Here is a 21,439-nt window from a genome sequence, read left to right as displayed (position 1 = left end):
TGCTTGCCTGCCCTCTTTCCTCCATCCCTCTGTCTGCCCCTCCCTCCTTCCTCCTCTACCTCTCAGTCCTCATGCCCCCACCCCTGCATCTGACTCCAGTAAGAACAGTGCCTCTCTAGGGTGAACTTCCTGGATATATTGCTTTGTACTCAACTCTTGATTCATTTCTGAAAAAACATGCTGCGTGCGATGTCTGGTCTTTCTTCTCCTTCTCTTTTTAAATGCCCTCACAGTAAATTTTGGTGACTGATACCTCCTGGCCTCTCAGATCCTCTTGGAAGATTTGTTTCTGTGACGTTCCGTCTTGCCCACTGCAGCGTCTCTCACATTACACATCTCTAGACCTTGCTCAGGAGAGCCAGATGGAAGCATGCAGATTGTTTTTATCTTCTCTCCTTCACACTGTAACCTGACCCCCAGCGTATCTGGACATGTAGCAGCATATTTACTATGTGAAAGCAAGGAAATGATTTAAAATTTGGACCAGCGAGGGAGAAAAGTCTCAAGATGAACTTTATCAAAGCAGAAATCCTTCCTCCCAACTCCTCTGCTATTCTTTTTTCTTTTTAGAAGAAATGACTGCTGATTAGGGGTGCTTCCAAATATGCCCATATATTATTCTTCTCAGTTAGTCTTGGCTGCAGAGAATCAATTGACTGGAAGGCGTAAATATTACATGCAGAGAGTTGATTACTTAGTAATTGAAAATCTAGAAGAACAGATCAGTGGAATCCTATAGGACTGCAAAAGCCTTGCATACAAGGGGAGTGGATTGACTATAACAAGGGACATGCCGCATTTGAGCCAGCCTCTGTCTCTTAGCCCAACATTGTCCTATGTGGAAAGAACACTGTCTAAGGCCCCATGGTTGGTATGGGGTTTGGTAGCCAAATCTTTTAAATTTTTTTGGTTATGGGCTTCATACTCTTTTTGGTTTAAGGGTGTTCAATATTTGTTAAATTTTATGTATTTGTTGTATGCCTATGTATTCAATTGTGCTTATATCTCTATTTATACAAAGAATGGGAGGTGTGGTTGGAACCAGATTGCCTAGTCCTTAGTCATGTTGCCCTGTGAAAACCTCTAGCTCTCTGCTGTCTATGTTCTAGATGATGACTGAAGCTGCTTCTCAGTTTAAGTCCAGGCAGTGTCCAGGGGATCCTAGCAGGAATTGCATTTCCTACAGGGAGCCTGAGTAGCCAGCTCAGCAGCAGTTTCTACCGTGAAGTCTCCATTGTGTGCTCTGGTGATCACATGATTTGCCTGGGCTCTGGCTCACTGCTGCTGTCTACCACATGGCTCATGGACCGGAATCATAGGCCTGGGAAAAGACCACAATCCAAAATTCCTCATATGCATTCTTCTGGCTATGGATTGTTCTGACACGATTGTAAGTCAGCAAAGGCTAAACCTTTGGAAGGGGGCCACAACCCTGTGGACTTGCCTGGGTATTGTCACAAGGACCCAATGAGAAGATGTTCATGAGATGCTTATCACGAACGTTGACTGTTTGTGTTGATTGCCACTGTCTCTGATGACAGAAGACCCCGCTGCGCTATGGTCATTTGATTTTAACTCTTACTGCGTAGCCCCCTCTGCAGCAGCCCTCTTTTACTGTGAGTGTACTGTGTAGCCCCCTCTGCAGCAGCCCCCCTTTTACTGTGAGTCTACTGCTCTAATGCTGTTCTCAAGACAGTATGGCTTTGCCTGTTTACCCTTTTGCTCGTTCTTGTCTCATGACCTTTTCTTAAGCTTTTTATTTGTTCTTCATCAAACTTGTTTTTTTTTCCCTTGATAATATTTTTCCTTATAATAATCCACAGTCCGCACCATGAGAAACAACCTGTCTTGAAAGCGATCAAAGTTTGAAAGTGTATTTGTTACCTGATACAGAAAATACAGAATGAAATCTTTTCTGTTAATGTTGAGGAATATTCATTGAGTGTTTCTTAGGTGCCTTCTGTGGGCATGTGGGTACAGGTGAGGAGAGCAGACATGGCCCCACCCTCTTAGAAATGTTAGTCTTTGGGAGTCCTCCTCTGAGAGTCCTCTGAGAATCCTCCTGTGACTCCAGCTTTGTGTTGGTTACTCTTAGACTTCTGTCATTGCTTCCTGTACATCCACTCACTGTGTTTTTTTGTAATTCCAGACTAGAATTTATACTAATGACAGGGACTTCCAGCAGTGAGCATTTACAGTACTGTCAGAAAAGCCTGGGAAAATAAAACCCTGGGGGCCGGTGCAATGCTCAGTGGGTAAAGGCATCTACTGCCAAGACCAGTGGCCTGAAATTGATTCCTTCCAACCCAGATGGTGGAAGGAGAGTCACCTCCCACACATTGTCCTCTGACCTCCACGTTCAGGGCAATGCCTGTCTAAACCCCAGATGTTGGCAAGTTGATCCTGAAAGCCATATGGAAATACAGAGAACACAGGGTAGGCAAAACTTTTTTTTTTTTTTTTTTTTGAAAAAGAACAAAGTTGGGGGATTCAAGCCTCTTGATTAGAAAGCTTACTATAAAGAGAATAGGGCACTGCTAGCCAGGTGTGGTGGCTCACACCTGTAACCCCCGGAACTTTGAAGTAAGAGCTGGAGCGTAAGGAGCTGAAGGTCATCCTCTGTCTCTCTTATGTGGTCTGGCTCAGCCTAGGATTACATGAGACCCTGCTTTTCACATTTAATTGTCATTTTTAAAAGTGGTACTAAAATAAGGATGGAGGTACAGGTTAATAAGGCAGGACTGGGAATCCAGAGACAAACCGTTATGTTTATGGTTGATGGATTGTCAGAAGCTGATCACAAACAAAGCAAACTCAACAGGATACTCATTCATAAAAGCATGAAGCACAGCTGCCCAGCTCATAGCATCCACAGCCAAGGTTTGGGGTGAAAGTGAAGTGTTTAAAGGCTGGACAAGGAACTGAGGATGATTCTCAGAAGTGAAAAGATGGTCACAGAGTGACCTAGCATATTTGCACATCATATGTCTCATAAGGATCTAGCACCCAACATATATAAAGAACTTTTACAGCTCATTAATAAAAATACAGGTCAAATGACAAGTGAAAGTTGTGTGGACAATTGCCTGAAGACTACACATAGGAGAGAGTCGCATGATGAGATTCGGGTCATTAGGAAACTGTCACTCAAATCCATAGGGAAGTGCTGTTCACACAGACTGGTACTGGCTATTTTCAGAAAAATTTAAACTTTCTAGTAGATTATAAAGTTTACTTTGCTGCTTCAAGAGACAGTTGAGATATTCTTTCAAAGGTTAAAGAAAAAATTACTGCACGAGTAGTTTTGTTCCTTAGCATGTACCCAAGGAGGATGAGATCATATGTTCCCACAAAAATCTGATCACAAGAACAATCATAGAATTATTCATAATATCCAAAAAGAGACAGTCCAAATGCCCATGAACAAATACTGTGATTTATGCATACAGTGGAATATTATTCAACCACAAAAAGGAATGGAATACTGATTGCACAACAAATGATAGACTTGAATGAAGCCAGATGGTTAGGATCATTTTATAAAATTCCACTTATATGTAATGATCAGACTTGGCGTTATCTATTGACCAAGGAATGGATGGATTTTTTTTTTTTTTTTTTGTGGGGAGCTGGGCAGAGAAGGGTCAGAGAGTGCTTGCTGATAGGTGCAGGATTTCTTTCTGGGGAAGTAAAGGCCTTCCTTGCTTAACAGTGGGGATGGTTTCACAGGCCTTGAGTATGCTGTGTCGACCAGGTGCGTTGCTTAGCTGGCAGGATTTTAAGTTAAGACTTGCATCTCTGGAAGAAAAATTTCTGAGTTCCTGTGGTAAAGGGAATACAGTTGTTAGTATTTCCTGCAGCCCAACCCCCTGCAAAAGCAACCATCAGTAGGATCTGTGACTGAGTAGAACTGGTGTTCTGCGAACACCCTGAAGTTGGTTTTCATGGAGTGTTCCCGTGCTACTGGTATTCTTTTTCCTCTCCTCCCCCAGCTGCATTGGAGTACAACAGTCTTTCTCAGCAGACTGAGGATGAGCTGGGTTTAGGTTGGTGTTTGGCCTTGTGGTGCTGAATCTAAATTTATGAACATTTTGACAGTCTCTAGGGATGGGGGGAGTCTCGGGAGGCCTATGCAAGTCACCCCCATAGTTACCAAGGGGGACAGCCTTCATTCTGGTGGGTTTTAGAATGTGACACATGTCACCTTCTTTGGCCTGTGCCACATACAACAAGCAGGCGTCAGGCGCCCTTGTAGCTATGCCTCCCAGGCTTGGCTTCTGTCCCCACTGCGTAGGATGCTGGTCTTTCTGAACAGTCACTTTTATTATCTTTCCCCACTTCTATTTCCACATTGCTAAGCCAATGCTAGTCCACTGGGTCTGGGGAAATTTAAGCCCACCACCTTGCCTCCCGCTGACTCTCCCAGTGACTCACTCCTGCTGGGAAGGCGATGTCTCAGCCACCTCTTGACCTGAGATCCCTCTGGAATGGAGGCCGCCTTGCTGGCTGCTGTGTTCTCCGGGTGTCATCTGTCTTCCGTGGCTGTTCACCACTGGAAACCCTCTGCAGAGACTTTTTTTTTTTTTTTTGGTTAGAGTCTCTTTGTTTCATCTAGTGCCCAGAACTTGGGTAGGAACTTGAGGGGAGTTAAAAGCCATGGTGCTTTCCTCTTAGTGCTTTCTTTGCTTAGCACACAGCATTGCATCCGCCTGTCCTGTCTCTGTCTCCTGTCTGTGGATGTGTATCACAGCTTCCCTCCATGGCTCAGATGCACAAGAGGCAGGGCCAGCTGGGTTGGTAAGTCAGTCTCGTGTCTCTGCATGGCTGTCATTGTTATTGTTGAGTGCAGGTGCTATTATTACTTGGGAATGTGGGACATTGCATGCAGGGTGCCTCACCCCATCCCATGTCACGGACACACCATCCTCAAGAAAAGTTCTCACAGTCACTGATGTGTTACATGAGTCTCTTGAGCCTTCTTCATGGAGTGGCAGCTCATTTCTTAAATGTTCCTGCCATCCTTACCCTTAGGATCATCCTCTGTAAAGTGGTATGTTTCATGTTCTTCCAAGATAGTGCATCACACCCCACCCCAGTGGTGCCCCAAAGGAAACAATTAAGAAGTGCTTAAATGATGAATGTGTTTGCTTCAGACTCACAGTGTGATTGAGAGGAGACCCTGTGACGTTAGAACTGTTAGTTGTGAATCCTTTGCGCGTTTGTGATTCTGAAATACGGCACCTATCCAAAAGAGCCCCCATCAGTGGCTCCCTAGAGTCTGTAGATTTCAAAGACAAGGCAGCAGTCTATCTTTGAAGAGAGGTGGCTTAGGTGTATCTATCTGAAGTTTCTTGGTTATAAGTGAATTACTCCAAGTCCAGCAATTCACATTTTGGGGGGGCCTGGAATATTGAAAAACTAGTGTGTGGTGAAATTATTTGGTTATAAGGAGGGGAGGGGAGTCTGTTGGGAGTCTGTGTGGAACTGGAGTTAGTCAGAAGGAGTTCTCCCCTGTCTTCTTCTATCTCTGCCTTGGCTTTATTCTTCTCTCTTCTTGCCGACTACCCAGACAGTAAGTCTGAAATGGTCTCCTCTCACGACTGTCTCCAGGGGGGTCACCTTTGGTTTCTGAGGCTTTCAGGGTGGGGAATACCATCTTCATGTTACTGTCTTTGGGCCGTGTTCTCGGTTGCAGCTTTGGTGTGGTAGGTGCTAAGGGAGAAGCCACGCAGGGCAGGGCAGGATGCAGGTGTTTGTTGAGAGGATGCTGAAGGATGTGATGTGGTGTGGAGTGCCCAGAAATTCTCTGTTCTCAGGTGGATCTGCTGTGTGCTCACTGCGTTCACTGCCTCCCCGGCCTGTTAGGTGGCAGCATGCCGAACCAGGACTTTAACTGTCCTCTCTAGTGAAATCCATCTTACCTGGGGGTTATCTCCTGAAGTCAGCATGGCAGGTGAAAATTGTGTCAGTTACAGTTGTCTTTGACAATCTCAGTTATCACCAGTGAGTGAGAAGAGGTGCTCAGTTCTTGGGCATGTGGGGACAGAGACCCAAGAAGGGAACAGTGATTTTTCAGGTCTGTTTGTTCCGGGACCTTTGATTGCAACTTCGCTGTTAGATTCGCTGTGCTCATCCCATGCACAAAAGCTCATATTGAAGGAGTATTGTTGGTGTGTTTGCGTCAGCTAAGTTTGGCCCTGTGTGATGTCACCAAGCCCCACTGTCCGCTCATCACCATCATACCCAGTTCATGAGAGAGGTATAGAGGGTCTGACTCCACTCAGACCTAGTCCATGTCCTGGGCTGGCTCTACTGTCATCAAATAGATGACAGTACCTGAGAGATGCTTGGTCTGTTCTTGTAGGGTTGGAGGAGGGAGAGGAGTTTGAAACAAACATGAAGATGGGCTGCACATTTTAAAAAGTGCAGTTATGATTTGGTCCCAGCATTTGTACATTTGATATTTGTTGATTTTTGTTGTTGTTGTTTTTTGTTTTCATTTGGTTTTTTTTTGTTTTTTAATAATTGCAATGCTGAGATTGAATGCAAGGCCTCAGGCCCTGCAGTTGGTAGGCGAGTGTTCTACCATTGAGTGACAACCCCAAGCCCTTGAGTAGATTAATAAAAGACAGGTGTCTTAGTCAGGGTTTCTATTCCTGCACAAACATCATGACCATGAAGCAAGTTGGGGAGAAAAGGGTTTATTCAGCTTACTTCCATATTGCTGTTGATCACCAAAAGAAGTCAGGACTGGAACTCAAGCAGGTCAGGAAGCAGGAGCTGATGCAGAGGCCATGGAGAGATGTTCTTTACTGGCTTGCTTCCCCTGGCTTGCTCAGCCTGCTTTCTTATAGAACCCAAGACTTCCAGCCCAGGGATGGTACCACCCACAAGGGGCCCTACCCACTTGATCACTAATTGAGAAAATGCCCCACAGCTGGGTCTCATGGAGACACTTCCCCAACTGAAGCTCCCTTTTCTGTGATAACTCCAGCCTGTGTCAAGTTGACACACAAAACCAGCCAGTACAGCAGGTTTATAGCCCCTCCCCACCTGCTCAGCCTGACTCCAGTAGTAGTGTGGAGAACGCGTGCGTGTGCGTGCGTGTGCGTGTGCGTGTGCGTGTGTGTGTGTGTGTGTGTGTGTGTGTGTGAGACATGTGGAGATAGAGCACACCCCGTGTCCTGACCACCTTGTTTTTTTTAACCACATCGGCTCTATTGAGTGGCTGGTAGCCCAGGGATCTGCCTGGGATTACAGCTATGTTTTGCCCTGTCAGTTTTTCCTTTTCTTTCCTTTCTTTTGTTTTTTTTTTTTTTTTTTTTTTTTTTTTTTTTTTTTTTTTAACTTGGGCTTCATGATGGGATTCGATTCCTTATCCGTACAGAGGGAGTACTTTACAGACTGAGCCATCTCCCCAGCCTGAGGATTTATATTTTTTAAAAAATCCTTGAAATAAATGTTTAACTGATACATAAAAGCATACAGGAGCCATATTAGTGACGCAGTAAGTGATGTTTTGACACGTGTATACATGGTGTAATATTTAAATCAGGAGCCCATCTTCTCAGCCAACATCTGTTTGTGGGAGAAACATTTTTAAATGTGCAGTGCATCATGGTGGATGTAGTCACCTGATGGTACAGTTGCACCCCAGAACTTGCTCCCTAATAGCTATTCGGTGTCTATGAAGTTTCTTTCCTACTCTAAGCCAGAGATGAGTATGTTAACTTCACAAGTGTGATCAGTCTGTCCACAGTAAATTTTGAGGATCATGATTTTTAGGGGAAAGCTGCTGCTTCTATGCAGTGGTAAAAAAGTTTTAAAGCCAAGATGGATGACCCAAGTCTGTACTCCTAGCACTCAGGAGGCTGAGGCGGGAAGCTCACTGTATGTTTGAGTGTTTCTAAGCCAGCTGGGACTAAAAAATGAGACCCTGTGTAAAACTCTAAATCCCCAAAGAGGAGTGGGGTGAGATGACTCAATGGTAAAGTTACTGTGGTGGGTCTAATGACCTGTGTTTCATTCCTGGGGCTCCAGTTGTATTTGAAGATAATAGACGTCTACAAGTTGTCTTCTGACCTCTGTGTGTGTGCTGTATATGTGCTGTGAGTGTGTGCGTGCATGTGTGTGTGTGTGTGTGTGTGTGTGTGTGTGTGTCCTCAAAGTAAATGAACAAACAGAACAAAACAAAAACCTGAAGGCAGAAGAAATACCGGAAAGAGTAAAGCTTGAAGTCCTGGTGATCATTATGTTCCTTTCTCTCTTGAATATTTGATGGCCAAATGGTGCCAAGAGCTAAGGGCTTTTCCATGCTCATCATGGGCTAAAGTCACCTAATTCCATTTTGGGGGAAGTTGGACTCTACAGAAGTGTGTTTCTCTTCCTTCTTTTTGAGTTTCTGTCATCTCTCCAGACTAGCTGAGTCTTCTAGCTCTGAGCAGAGAGTAAGATGGCACCGAAAATTTGTCTGCAAGATGCTTCGCATGTCATGTATTCTACATCAAATTCTTGACCCCTTAAAAAACATCCAAAATGTATCCTGCAGGATTACAGAGAGGAATTCCATTTCATATGACACTTCATGTGTCTTTAGTGACCTCCAATTGTTTGATAAATCTACTGGCTTGGTGTTAACTTCTGGGACAGGGATATTCTGAAGACCACATGTTTGGTTAAAGGTGGCAGATCCCTTGAGCTGTCTAAATATGACACCTCACTTTTTCTCACTGATGAGGCGTGGACCTTGCTAGATTGTGCTCCCCCACCCTCCAAAAACTGTTTGCTTAAGAACGAGTCCTGAAGTGATTGCCAGATGCCAGCGGTGGGTTGCAGTGGCCAACGTGAATTCAATCTTCCCCAAGGCGTATTTTGTTCTAGGTAGAGGAGAAGGGTGGGGCTGTGGGGAGCTGGGAGAAGCAGTTTCTCTCTGCTTTTGTTGCCAAAAGCAGCAACAAGAAAGCCCCACCTTCTCTTCACATCCAAGCACTGTGATGCTTGAGTTGGGAGGGCACTTTCCACAACACCTAGAGATTTAGTAAGAGAGTTATTTTTATAATTTTCTAACTTAATGAATCCCAGACCGAACCCAATGCACACATGTGTTTATAGAGGCTAGAAGTTGATGTCCAATTTCTTTCTCTGTAGCCTTTCCCCTTGTTTTTTGAGACAAGATCTCTCGATGAACCTGGAGCCTGCTGATTTGGAAGCGTTAACTGACTAGGTCGCTCCAGGGCTCAGCACCTCTCTCTGTCTCCCAGAAGCTGGGATGGCAGGCATGTGCTACCTACCGTGATTGGCTTTTACAGGTATGGTGGGGATTTGAACTCAGGTCCTCATGCTTGTTGACAAACAGTTTACCAACTGAGCCGCCTCTTCAGCCCCTCCCATATTAGTTTTTTTGGAAGAAAAAAAATCAACTAGGATTTGTCTTGTCAACCATTTTGAGTGAAAACAAAACATGATGAGATGAAATGAGGATGCTAGGCGTATGGGAACGGATTTTGTGTGTTTACTACCCACTACTTGAGTGTAAGGGAAATTAGGGGTGCCTGACATCTGTCTGCACTGTCCTGAAGGACCCCAAAATTCATAAAAACAACAACAAACAAACAAATAAACAACAAAAACACCAAAATAACATAAAGCAATAGCAGCAGCAATTTAAAGAGAAGGGAGAATGAAACACGTGGAAATCACACGAAGGACAGTTGTTTTTGTTTGTTTTAGCATTCTCAGATACACAGACCTTGTGGAATACACAGACCTTGAAGCTGGCGGCTCATTTCATGGGTCTGCTTCCCGTTTGCCTACAGACTAAGGTGGTGCCACATACAATACCAGGTCTAGAGGCCACAGAGATCACAGGGTTTCTCTGCTTGCAGATGTTCCCTAGCAGGCACTTCCCATGCCGGTCCCCACTTCTTGGCCCATCCCACACACTTGACCCTTCACCTAGTCAGAATTAGATGACACTGTCCTGGGTGGAAGGAGCCAGGGATGGGGCCACAGGAGGCCATGCTCTTCTCTGCCCTGACCAGTGAGCCCTTTGCTTCTGTGCTAGCTGCTTTGCCTTTCTCTTCTCTTGCTCTCCTTCCTCCTCTCTGCTTTTCTTTCTTCCTGATTCTTCCTCTCTCCCTCCTTGCTTCCTTCTCCTTCTTCCTTTTCCCCCTTCTTCTTACCCCACCCCTTCAGCATGTTTCTCCAGTTTTCCCCATATACCTTAACTCTTGCCTCAGGGTAGACTAGAAAGTCTCTTATGACTCTGGGGCCTTTTGTGAAGCCGCGTTCTAGATTCTTCTCTTAGATGAGTGGTAGCTTCACTCTTAACTACGACCGAACAGGTAGCTGAGTGCTTTCTTTCTTTCTTTTATTTTTTTTTTTAAAAACTATTTAATTTATTTTATGTATATAAGTACACTGTAGCTATCTTCACACACATGAGAAGAGAGCACTGGATCCCATTATAGATGGTTGTGAGCCACCATGTGGTTGCTGGGGATTGAACTCGGGACCTCTGGAAGACCAGTCAGTGCTCTTAGCCGCTGAACCATCTCTCCAGCCCCCTTTGTTTCACTTTAAAAAAAATTAAATTTATTTATTGTGGGTGTGGACATGGGTATGTTGTTGTGCACATGCAATGGTATGTAAAGGTCAGAGGACAACATACGGGAGTGACAAGTCATTCTCTGTTTCCATCATGTGGACCCCATCATGAGGGGTTGAACTCGGGTCATCAGGCTGGCCTCCAAGCACCTTTACCTGCTGAGCCACCTCTTCATCTCCCTAGTAGCTTCTTTCCTAGAGCCACTGACTGTCAAAGGTATTGGCAACTGAAAGCGGCAAGCCCCTGCCTCAGGTGACCCGGAGAGGTGGTGTCTTACTAGGGCCTAGAAAGGATGCTGAGCCTCCATGTGGACGGCAGTCTCTCGCTTTGACTGAGTCTTAAAGAGATTGTGTCTGTCCTAAGAGGAATGTCGAGTGGTTGGCACGGACAATGGTCTCACTCATGTCTGCAGTCTGATTTTATATTTGTTTGTTTTACTTTTTGAGGCAGGGTCTCCTAAATTCTAAGTTAGCCTTCAACTTAGCATATAGCCAAGGATGACCTTGAACTTCTGATCCTCTTGCAGGCATCCCTCCCTGCCTGGGATCACAGGTTTTCATCACCACTCTGAGAGCACCTGCTTCTCGGGATGCGAGCCTCACGTGTGTTAGGCAAACACTCTACTAACCCAGTTGTACCGCCTGCCCCTGCACTCTGGTGTGAGCATGTGGAAGTCAGGGGCAGGTTTCGGTGGTGCTGATCAAGTCTTGACTGCACATTGATAATCTCTTCTTTACTGTGCTGGAGCCAGCTTGAGCGTGGAATAGAAAAGTTAGCATCTATTGGCTGAACTGATCTCTCTTCATGGACAATGGGGCCCTCTTGAGATGGTTATCCAGCCCTAGACTCAAACCTTAAGCCAGTTGTAAAAATGCCATCAATGTTAGTGCATGCTTATAATGCCACCATCACTGGGAAGGATTCCTGAGTCTCCCTGGCCTGCTAGTCTAGCATAATTAGTGTGCTCCTTCTCTCAAAGGAGGTGTGTGTCCTGGGCTCTACAGGACTATTCCTAGATGAAAGAGTCCAGGTTGTTGAATAAGGAGGGCGTCCCAAGCCTCAGTGGCCCCTCTGGGTGCACACCTTCCAGGCACATAGCACCCTGGGAGGTTTCCATGCCTGTCCTTTTGGGTATTGATGGATATTTCATTATGTTGGTATGGTAGAGTACTTTCCTTGCCATTGGTGCTCAGCTTATCCTTCAGTTCCAGCTCCTTCCGGGGTCAGAGGGAGGACCTGAAAGTTCCTACTCTTTCATTGGTCTCCTTGGCAGGCAGGTAGCCACTTCTCCAGAGGATATTAGAGTCTTCTGTCTGTTAGCATGTGAAGCCAAGTGGCTTTGGAGAATATACCAGAAATAGAACAAACACCAAGTTCTTAGCATGTCCCGGGCAGATTATCTTAACACCACTTTCCAGAAGTAGGTCGAAGATAGGAATCACACGACACCTGTCTTTACTAAGGTTGAATGTCCCATGTCCAAGTGCTTGGGATCAGAAGGGTTTGGACTGTTTTGGGGGGACTATTTGTGTAGACTTACTGATTGAACATATTTATTCTGAAAATCTAAAATCTAAAAATTTTGTATGGTTCTCTTAGAGTGTTTAAAATTTCAGAATTTTTGGATTAGAGATACTGAGCCTATATATTCCGTGTGTGTGTGTGTGTGTGTGTGTGTGTGTGTGTGTGTGTCTGTGTACGCGCGCACGTGCGTGCACATGCATACTATGGTGTCAATTTGTGGGCATAAGGGATGGCATGTAGATGCAGAGGTGTGCATGTGTATGCAAGCCATAGGTAACCCTTGGGTGTTGGTATTTGGGTACTATCTACCTTGAGTTTTTGTTTTTTTTTTTGAGACAGTGTTTCTCACTGGTCTGGAACCCACTGAATAAGGAGTATAGGCTGGCTGGACAGCTAACCCCAGGGATATGGTTACAAGTACATGCCACTGTGTGGCTCCGCACCCAGGTTTTCTATGTGGGTTATTGGGATCAGACCCAGGTCTTTATGCTTGCGTAGCGAACCTTTGTCTGAGTGAGTTCCCTTCCTCGCCTTCACTATGGCTTCCTTAACTTAGAAGTCGGTCGGTGTGAGTTGAATTGTTCGGGCTTAGGGCTTAGGTGAACTCACATTGACATGGACTAACACTCAGAACCGTGAAGGTCTGAAGCCGTAGCTTTGGGAAGTCGTGTCAGTACACACCCCACGCGGTTAGGTGGACGAGAGGAGTGTGACTGTTCACAGTCCGATGTCAGTGTCGGGAGGTTTGACTTTCCGTTGTCTTTTTACCCAGCACAGAAAAACCTCCTGTATTGAAATCCAGACTGTGTGTCTTACAGACATCGTACACCAGTTGGGGCAAAGTTTTGCCTTATATGGCGTTTTCTTTCGAAACCAGAAATGTTTCTTTGCTCAGCATTGCTGCTTCTAGTCACACGTTTCACAATCCCTGTTTGTTGAAGAAGCTTAAGCCTCAAAGACTGCGAGGAAACAACCAGGGAAGGACACTGCCCTTGCCTTCTGCCTGCCTCTGCCCCTTCCTTCCGGTCAGAGTGACTTTTTAGGCACTATCTACCTTTTTAGGCAGCCTCCTCTTCCTTTTGGGTGGGCATCATAAAAATCACACAGTTTCTAAGCTTGCTTATCCCCTTCCTCTTATTCATGAAATCCAACTCCTTTATTAATTTCTTTTTGCCCAACTAAAGTGTTTTTTTTTTTTTTTTTCAAATTGCCATCCCTCCCTCCATAAATCAGGGTAAATGAGGCTAAATCACGAACTTCAAATTAGTCTGTGACCTTCGTGTTCCCAGGCAGGGTTGGAATAGGATGCTTGCACCCCACATATTTTGATACCATGAGTAATTGTGGAGGACAGCAGAAGGTCAAACATTATTTATTATTTCTCTGAGTTGGCTTGATGGCAATCACAGCTCTGTGGAAGTCAATCAAATCTCTTGATAATTCTGTTTAGGCAGTATATAATTAGGCATTTAAAATTAGTGAAGTGTCTGTTTTGCTATGCATTACACATTCTCTATGGGAAGCATGTTTATCAGATGACTTTGGGGCCATCTTTTAACTTCAAGTTGCCACCCCCCACACACACACACACACCTCCTTCTTTCCTCAAGCTGAGAGTTTGAGAGTTAGGAAATTCTTTCGACTTGGCTTACCTGTTTGTGAGTGATTTATGGGAGTTGTGTTTATTTAATGCTGTGGAGTGCCGGGAGGTGTAAGCACAAACTTGGTTTCAGAAAGGAACACAAAGGAAGGTACAAAATTTCATACATTGTCAGATGTGTGAGCAAGACAGTAGGGCATTATGCACAAAGGGGTCCCCTTCCCCACGCATCTTTACGTCATGAAGACATCAAAGTTTTTTTCTTCCAGTGACCCTGGTTTTATCATTGCAGACTTCTCTGTGAATTAAAACGGGACAGGGAGAAAACTGTAAAGCCAATTGGGTAACTATAATGTAGAAGGGAAATTTTCCCTGGAATCAGAGTCTCTATTTTTCACGGAGAGAAATAGCAGAAAGTTGGTTTCCTTGGGATTCCATTTTCAGTTATTGGTCAAAGAAGTGCCAGTAAACACAAGTTATTTTTTTTCTTCTTTATTGCATTGCACATACTTCTTTCCCAAGGCAGGGGATCTTATGTGTATACTTAGACCACCAAGGCAGTGCTTGGGTGTCCCCTAAGCTCAGAAGAGGTGTACAGTGGTTCGAATTCTCTTCCCGTTTTGCCACTTCTTATCTGCCATAGATGACAAAAACATGGGGTTGGATTTGAACCCAAGTCTGTGTGAACCTTGACTTCTTTCGCTTCATTTTTAACTTGAGCATGAACTTTTGCATATGAAACTATGTTCCTTGGTGAGAGATCACAAAGTCCTCTACCTGGGCTGCGAACAGTAACATCTTGATTGGTCAAAGACTTGCTCTGAGCCTCACAGGTAGGGAACAGATGTTTGTCACAGACCTCCTTCAAGTCTACTGGGTGAGAGGGAGCCGCTGGAAGGCAGGGCATGTTTTTGTTTTTGTTTTCTTTTTCGTTTTTTAAACTAGTTGATCTTGCTTATGAGGGTTGGGACATCCATTAGCTGTCTCAAAGTTAATAACTATTATTGCTCCCATCCTGGCATTGACTACTGGTCATAAATCCCACATTGTTCCTTTCCTGACCTCTCCCGTGTGAACAAACATGATGACGGTGAGTAGAGACCTGCTTCACTCATCAGTGCTTTGAAACTTGGGACACCACAGAGGAAGGAGAATGTGTTTTTAAAAACTACACAACACCCCGTGCTCAGAGTCTGTACGGAGTTGTTTCCTCTTCCTAGTTACCATAAGTGCATGGTGGGATGGCTTAGCCCTAGAAGGACTACAGTGCAAGTCTCCATAGCCAGGTCAGACAGTGTCACTAAGTGGTGGTCATAATACGGGACCTAGGATGATGTATTTTGCCTCGTAGCACCCCATATTTCTGCTTTGAATGGGATTATTTTATAATATTAACCCCCTGAGCCATTGTTTAGTCTGTAGGTTTTTTTAAGATATGTACTTTATATTGAGATAGCTACTGATTACAAGAGCTTATTTCTAAGTTTCCTGTTGGAAGTTTTCACGTTTCCTCTGGTAGAGAATTGCCTTGTGTCACACATGAAGGATGGATTCTGAAGTCCTTAGTCATACGCATGTGGCACTGGAATCTGTGGTGACCTGGAGGGAAAGGGCCACACTGGCCCTGGAGGAGACTGTGTGTCATGCCTGCTGTAACTTGTACATCCTGTTGGCTCATAGTAGATGCCACTAGTGTGGTTATTCTTAAATTAATAATTGATTTGGTCCTTTGAATGTATTACTTACCCTACAACCGAAAGAAACTTTGCGTTTGACCCTTGCAGTTAGAAAACAAATCACTGGCTATTGTAGAAAGTGATGGTAAGAAAAACACACCCCAGTGTCTGGAACCACTGTGAAATGGGGAGGGGAGGGGCTTCCTCGTTCCCCTGCCATTCACAAGCTTAAGCAGACCTTTGTCTGCCATGTGCCCTGGGATTCCCAGAAGGGACTGGATATGAGAGTCCCTTGGGAATTCCATGGGACAACAATCTAGTTGATTTTGCAGGAAGGCTGGAAGCTATGTATCTTTAAAAGTTCCCCCATTGATCATCCAGCTGATAGACCCACTGCATTTATTGGTTGTTATTTGGCATGAGTCTAAATAGAAGACTAGAGAATTTCTTAATGATAAGCTGCCCTTGTTCTATAGTGGCCCGTGGCCTCTGTCCATCGCTGTGGCCATAGAGGAACAGGCATTTGTTTCAGCTTTGATGTTTCCTTTTATTCCCTAAAATGAATTTTTTTTCTGCCCCAGTTTTGGTGAAATTATGTATCACTTGTGATAATTCATTTTAAAAATTCCTGAGCTGTGTGGTGCACTTTCATGAAAATTCATTTAGATAAAATTAGATATTATTGTTTAATGAGGTGGCATTTCAATTCAGACCTTGCATCAGGCATATACCACGAGTTCTTTATGGAAGAGCTAGGTTCATTTGAGTAATAAAGGCTGAATCATGGGGGCTTTAATTCTTAATCGCTGTGAGGATTGTTATCCGTGGGATGTGAGCTGTCTTAGTGGCATTCAATCAAGTGTCCACTTAGCCATGACTGGAAGTAATTGCTCCCAAGTGGGCTGCCTGGTGACCTGTTAATACTTGGGTTGACCCTGTGACCTTGTCTGCCCCATTGTTTAGGATTTTATAGCAGGCGAGTCTGCATTTTTCTGGGGTCAAGTAGATATCTGGAGGTCAAACATTTTCTGATTACTACAGAGAGTCCACACTGTATGTACCCGAGGAGCCCCTGCTCCGTGACTGTTAATCTTCACTGCTTTGCACTGGAACATGGGCAGTTTTGAAAATTGTCTCTCCCCAACCTGCATGTAAACAGTTTAATATTTTACAGAAAGAACTTCATCTTGTAAATTAGGTATGAATAATACATTTGTAATTACTTCTTGTGTCTTTAAACACTTGTATCTTAATTGGCTTGCTTTTTTTTTTCTTCCTTTTTAACATATTTGCATTTGCTGGCAAGTTGAAATTAACTCCTGTGGAAACCCAGCTAAGTTAGTCCATGGGATGCTTTGATCTACTGAGACACAAAACTTGACTTGGTTTGGGGGAGATGCTTTTGTTCTTATTTTTAAGCACCTGTGTCTGGCTTGGCAGGTGAGCCTTTGATGCCCATTTCCAGAAAGATGTCCTCGGTCCATCCACTCACAAGTTCAGACTTTTCCTGGCTGAGGGTGTTTCTACCCTTTGTTTTGTTGAGGCCACTGTACTATTTCGTATTTCTTTCTTTTTTTTGTAGGTAATATAATAGATCTCTTTCTAGTTGTAACCTTGGACACATTCCTCCCCATCTATGATGAGTCTGGTAACCTGAGTTGGTGACATCTCTCTCAGCCTTATGAGTCATCTTGGCTCTTAGCAGCTGGCTCTGCCCCTGGATTCACAGGATGCTGCTGAGGGGATGGGAGAACTTGGAAGGTGAGCCCAGGCAGAGGCAGGGCTCAGTTCTGCACATTAGCTTTCCATAACTGCGTCCCTGCTCGGGCCTCTGCTTTGCCCTTGGGCCCTTCACACAGAAGGTTTTCTAAAAATGCGTTATGTGGAGAAGTACAGCCAGAAAACCTGACAGCAAGAAGAGAAAGGCAAAGCCTTGTGGATGATGTATTTAGCCTGTCAGTTAAAGTGACCTGGATATCAGCCCAAAGTAAGATACTAATGTTTTCTTTGCAGAGAGTCTCACTGTATGCTAGGCTGGCCTCAGATTCACTTAAGTCACTCAGACTGACTTCAGTTGTCTTCTTGTCTCCACCCTCTACTGGCTCTTCTTTACTGAAGTAATCAAAGTAATATCTGGACCATTTTGTTAATCTAAAGTCAAGGCACACACACACATTTTCTCTTTCATTTTTTTTCTTTTTCATTTTTTTTTTTTTTGTTCTATTTAGTCAGTGTCTTTCTATGTGTTCTGGCTGGTCTAGAACTTGAGATCATCTTGCCTCAGCTTGCTGAGCAAGTGCTCTTAGGCATGCACGTCATTCTGCCTGGCTTGGAACTAAGATGTATCATCTCAGCTGTCTGAGCTGATGCCTGGGGATTGCTTGGTATATTAGATGTACATACAGAAATATAGAAGTAATCTCTAACTTAGGACTCTCCGTCTCTGTCTCTCTGTGCGTATGTGCACACAATTCTTTATGGAGGTGAGAGATTGTATTGAGTCTTACTCTTTGAGATCAGAACTCTCACTGAACCTGGAGATCACCAATTCTGAAAGCCCAGCTGGCTTAGCAGCCCCAGGGATGCTCTTGTATCCACCTCCCCATTACTGAGATAGTAGGTGTTCACTACCTATCTTTTTATGTGAGTGCTGAAAATCCAAACTCAGGTCCTCATGCTTCCTTAGTGAGCACTTTACCAAGCTGAGCCATCTCTCCAGCTCCTTAATGGCTTGTCATACACTTTCTTCACCTTTGCAATAATATGAAAGTGATACATGGTAAATTGAAATGGTACTTTGAAGTTAGAGTTGGGAGTTTTTCTCAGGCTGGTGAAATTCCCGTACAGTCTGTCCCTTGATGCTGGCCAGCTGTGTGAGCTCTATGCCCAGTCCTTCAGGAGGGTGCATAGCCTTGTTGTATATATTATATATATTATATGTGATATATCAGCATATATACGCACATACATATGTGCGTATATATATATGTCATATACATTTTATTTGTTCAGACCAAGTCTTGAGCTGGGCGGTGGTGATGCACGCCTTTAATCCCAGCACTTGGGAGACAGAGGCAGGTAGATTTCTGAGTTTGAGGCCAGCCTGGTCTACAGAGTGAGTTCCAGGACAGCCAGGGCTATACAGAAAAACCCTGTCTCAAAAAACCAAAAAACCAAAAACAGACAGAGTCTTGATGTATTGACCAGGCCAGACCTCAAACTCATGACTCTTGTTCAGCTTCCAGAGTGCTAGGATCCCAGGTGCACACTGTCATGCCTAGCTCCTATATTTTTGCAATGACACTTGCTTTTGGTGGGAGATGCAGTCTACTGTGGGTGGGGTAAGGGCATTGTTTTTCATTCTGTTTCCGTTTCCCCAGATGCAGAACCCATTTTAGCCTTCCCGTCCCTTGGGCCATGTACACCCCACATTGCTTTCATAGACCCAACTCTGGCAGACATTTCTGACTACCTCACTAAAGCAACCACGGTGGTTTGTTGTTGTCCTTGGGAAGGCAGAAGGCATAGGATGCCCCCTGTTGTCTTTGTCATATCTCACAGGGACATACCCATGTCAATGAAGAGCTCATCTCACAGAGGAGAAGCACAGCTCACTAGTGAAACTGTTACTGTGCCCCTCTGGCTGAAACATCAGAGCTGACCGCTCCTGCCTTTTTGGAGGCGAGACCCGTCTCAGGGAAGGTTGCTTCTGGTACTATGACATGAATGGTTTCTTGCCCCTCTCTCAGCTTAGGATGACTCGCCAAAGATCTCTGTTGTTCCTTGCCTGCTGGGAGCATCTTGTACTCTCTGCTGTCAGGAATATCAACAATATTCTCCTGTGTGCATCTCCGCGTCCGTTCCCCTGTTGTAAGGACACCAGTTCCGTCCCAAGAGAGGCTCACCCCAGTTCATTTGGTATGAGCTCATCTTAAAGGATGAGACTGACATTAATGGAATTCCAAATCATGTTACATTCTGAACCTGTTCTTTTCTGGAGAGTTTAGGGTTTAAATGCAGCAACTGTGATGCCCACGAGGCTGTGGAAGGAAAATGCTGGGGGAGGACGTGTGCTGGTGTTCGTGTGTGCCATGGGACGCTAGGCTTGGCATCAGACCACCCTGTCTTCCCTCTGTGCAAGTGTGTGCACAGATGTTCAATGAATGGACTTAAGTCACAGGGTCACACTTCTTTCTTTCCATATGATGTTAGTGTGTGATTGACAGGCTGGCATGGGTCCAGAAAGATCTGGATTATGGTTGCACTCCTCCAGCTTTCTAGTGCCACCTGCCATAGCATCTCACTGTATCAGTTTCATAGAAACCATGAAGTACGCTCACGAGCTTGGTGTTACTGCCTTAGGGAGGAAGGTACAGAGACTTGGGTGACTTCTCTCCCTGGCTTCAGGTCCCAGAGCTCACTCAAGATGGACATTCAGGGAGCCTGTCTTCAGCATATTGCTGGCTTACTATAAAAGACCCAAAGTCTATTAGCTTCTCATAGAACACATCATCGTGGGAAAGGGCCTGATGTATTTTCTGTCTTTGGCTCTGTCTATTCCTCTTCTCTAGCAGTGTCTACTCTGTGCAATATGAATATTGCAAAAAAAAAAAAAAAGCCTCTAGATTGGACGTGCCAGCATGGACAGACGAGCCCAGGGACCCTTGCCTCTCTGGCTGGACTGCTTCCCATTGCCTCTGAGCTCCTGCTGCCAGTGTCTATCTGAGAGCTCTTGCCAGGTCCAAGGCTTTGCTTGCAGTTGCTGGTGTGTGGTGTCTGGGATGTTTGTGGGTGGCTGTTTTGTATTTTGGTTTTGTTCTCTGCCCTTTGTCATAGTAACTCTGGCACCATTTCTCCATGCTCAGATGTTCTACGGCTTTCAAGAGAAGAGATTTGAAAATTTACCAAGTCAGAGGGATTTGTAAAAAGTTGGGTACCTTGGAGACAAGGCTGAGCTTTTCTGGGGAGCCACCACCGACGTGTTACAACCACCCCAGGGCCTTTGCACATACAGATCCCTTCATCTAGATGCCAGTAGGGGCAAGCAAACCGCCTTACCCTTTTGTTAGAGGAGAAATGTTAACTGACTAGGTGCCTTTCTTGTGTCTTCCAGAAAGATCAGAAAGCTCAAATTAACAAAACAAAACAAAACAAACAAACAAACAAAAGAAAGAAAAGTTTGAATGTATTATATTTTGGAATCTGAGTAAAAAACAAGATATCCTGCCTGGGTCAAGCGAAGCACTTCCCTGGAGTATAGTTTGCTCTCAGGTTATGGCCCAGCATAGGGCTCCTGTACCCCCACTCCCGCCCCTGCCCATTTGTTTTAGATCTGATGTTGGCTGCCCTTTTCCCAGGAGCCTTTGCTGTTGACTATTGTCACAATACATTCATGCTTTATTGTTTGTGTTTGTACGTGTGCAGGTGTTCCCACATCTTGCAGCTCTGAGTGTTGGGGACAGAAGACAGCCTCCACTTAGCTCAGATGCCATCCACCTCGTTTTGTTTGTCTCTTCCTTTGTCTTTAAGACAGGATCTCTGGCCTGGAACTTACCAAGTAGCTGAGCCTGGCTGGCCAGTGAGCCTAAGGGATCTTCCTGGGTCAGCTCCCCCAGGAATGAGTGTGTGTCACCACACCCATCTTTTCTTTTTACATGGGTGGTGGGGACCTAAGTCAGGTCCTTGTCCTTATATGGCAAGCCTTGAACCCTCTAGGCCATCTCCACTCCCCTCTCTATATTAATCTTCTTTGATCCCTTTTGTTGCCCCCAGACTGTGGCTCCTTGGTCCAGGCACACACTAGTAGCTTAAGGGGTGGTTGGCGTTGGGAGGGATCGGATCCTCATTTTTTACCTGGCTGTTTTTCTTTCTTCTCTAATTTGCATAATGTTCTGCTTGGAGTGGGTGGCAGGGAGTCGGGTCATCCTTTTGTTCTCAGATGGCAACTGTCACTGTTGATTATGCCTTGTGACTTTACCTGAGTTGCTTCAGAGTGGAGAAAGAATACATGTCATAGAAATTTCAATTGACTTG

The 21,439-nt window shown here is 44.8% G+C and overlaps 1 protein-coding gene and 1 long non-coding RNA gene across 8 annotated transcripts in view; one reads left to right on the top strand and one right to left on the bottom strand.

Moving 5' to 3' along the window:
* The window catches only part of Foxp1 (forkhead box P1), a 600,509-nt gene that overhangs the window by 41,013 nt on the left and 538,057 nt on the right, over positions 1-21,439 (top strand). The gene's annotated exons all lie outside the window — the stretch shown is intronic.
* On the bottom strand, positions 3,514-6,145 carry LOC116099328. The gene is made up of 2 exons (XR_004122212.1): positions 4,435-6,145; positions 3,514-3,821 (listed from the first exon to the last, which is right to left on the bottom strand). It is a non-coding gene; the product is annotated as an uncharacterized LOC116099328 (long non-coding RNA).

Source organism: Mastomys coucha, unplaced genomic scaffold (assembly GCF_008632895.1).
Source record: "Mastomys coucha isolate ucsf_1 unplaced genomic scaffold, UCSF_Mcou_1 pScaffold20, whole genome shotgun sequence".
Lineage (NCBI taxonomy): Eukaryota > Metazoa > Chordata > Mammalia > Rodentia > Muridae > Mastomys > Mastomys coucha.
This window is presented reverse-complemented; position numbering and strand designations above follow the sequence as displayed.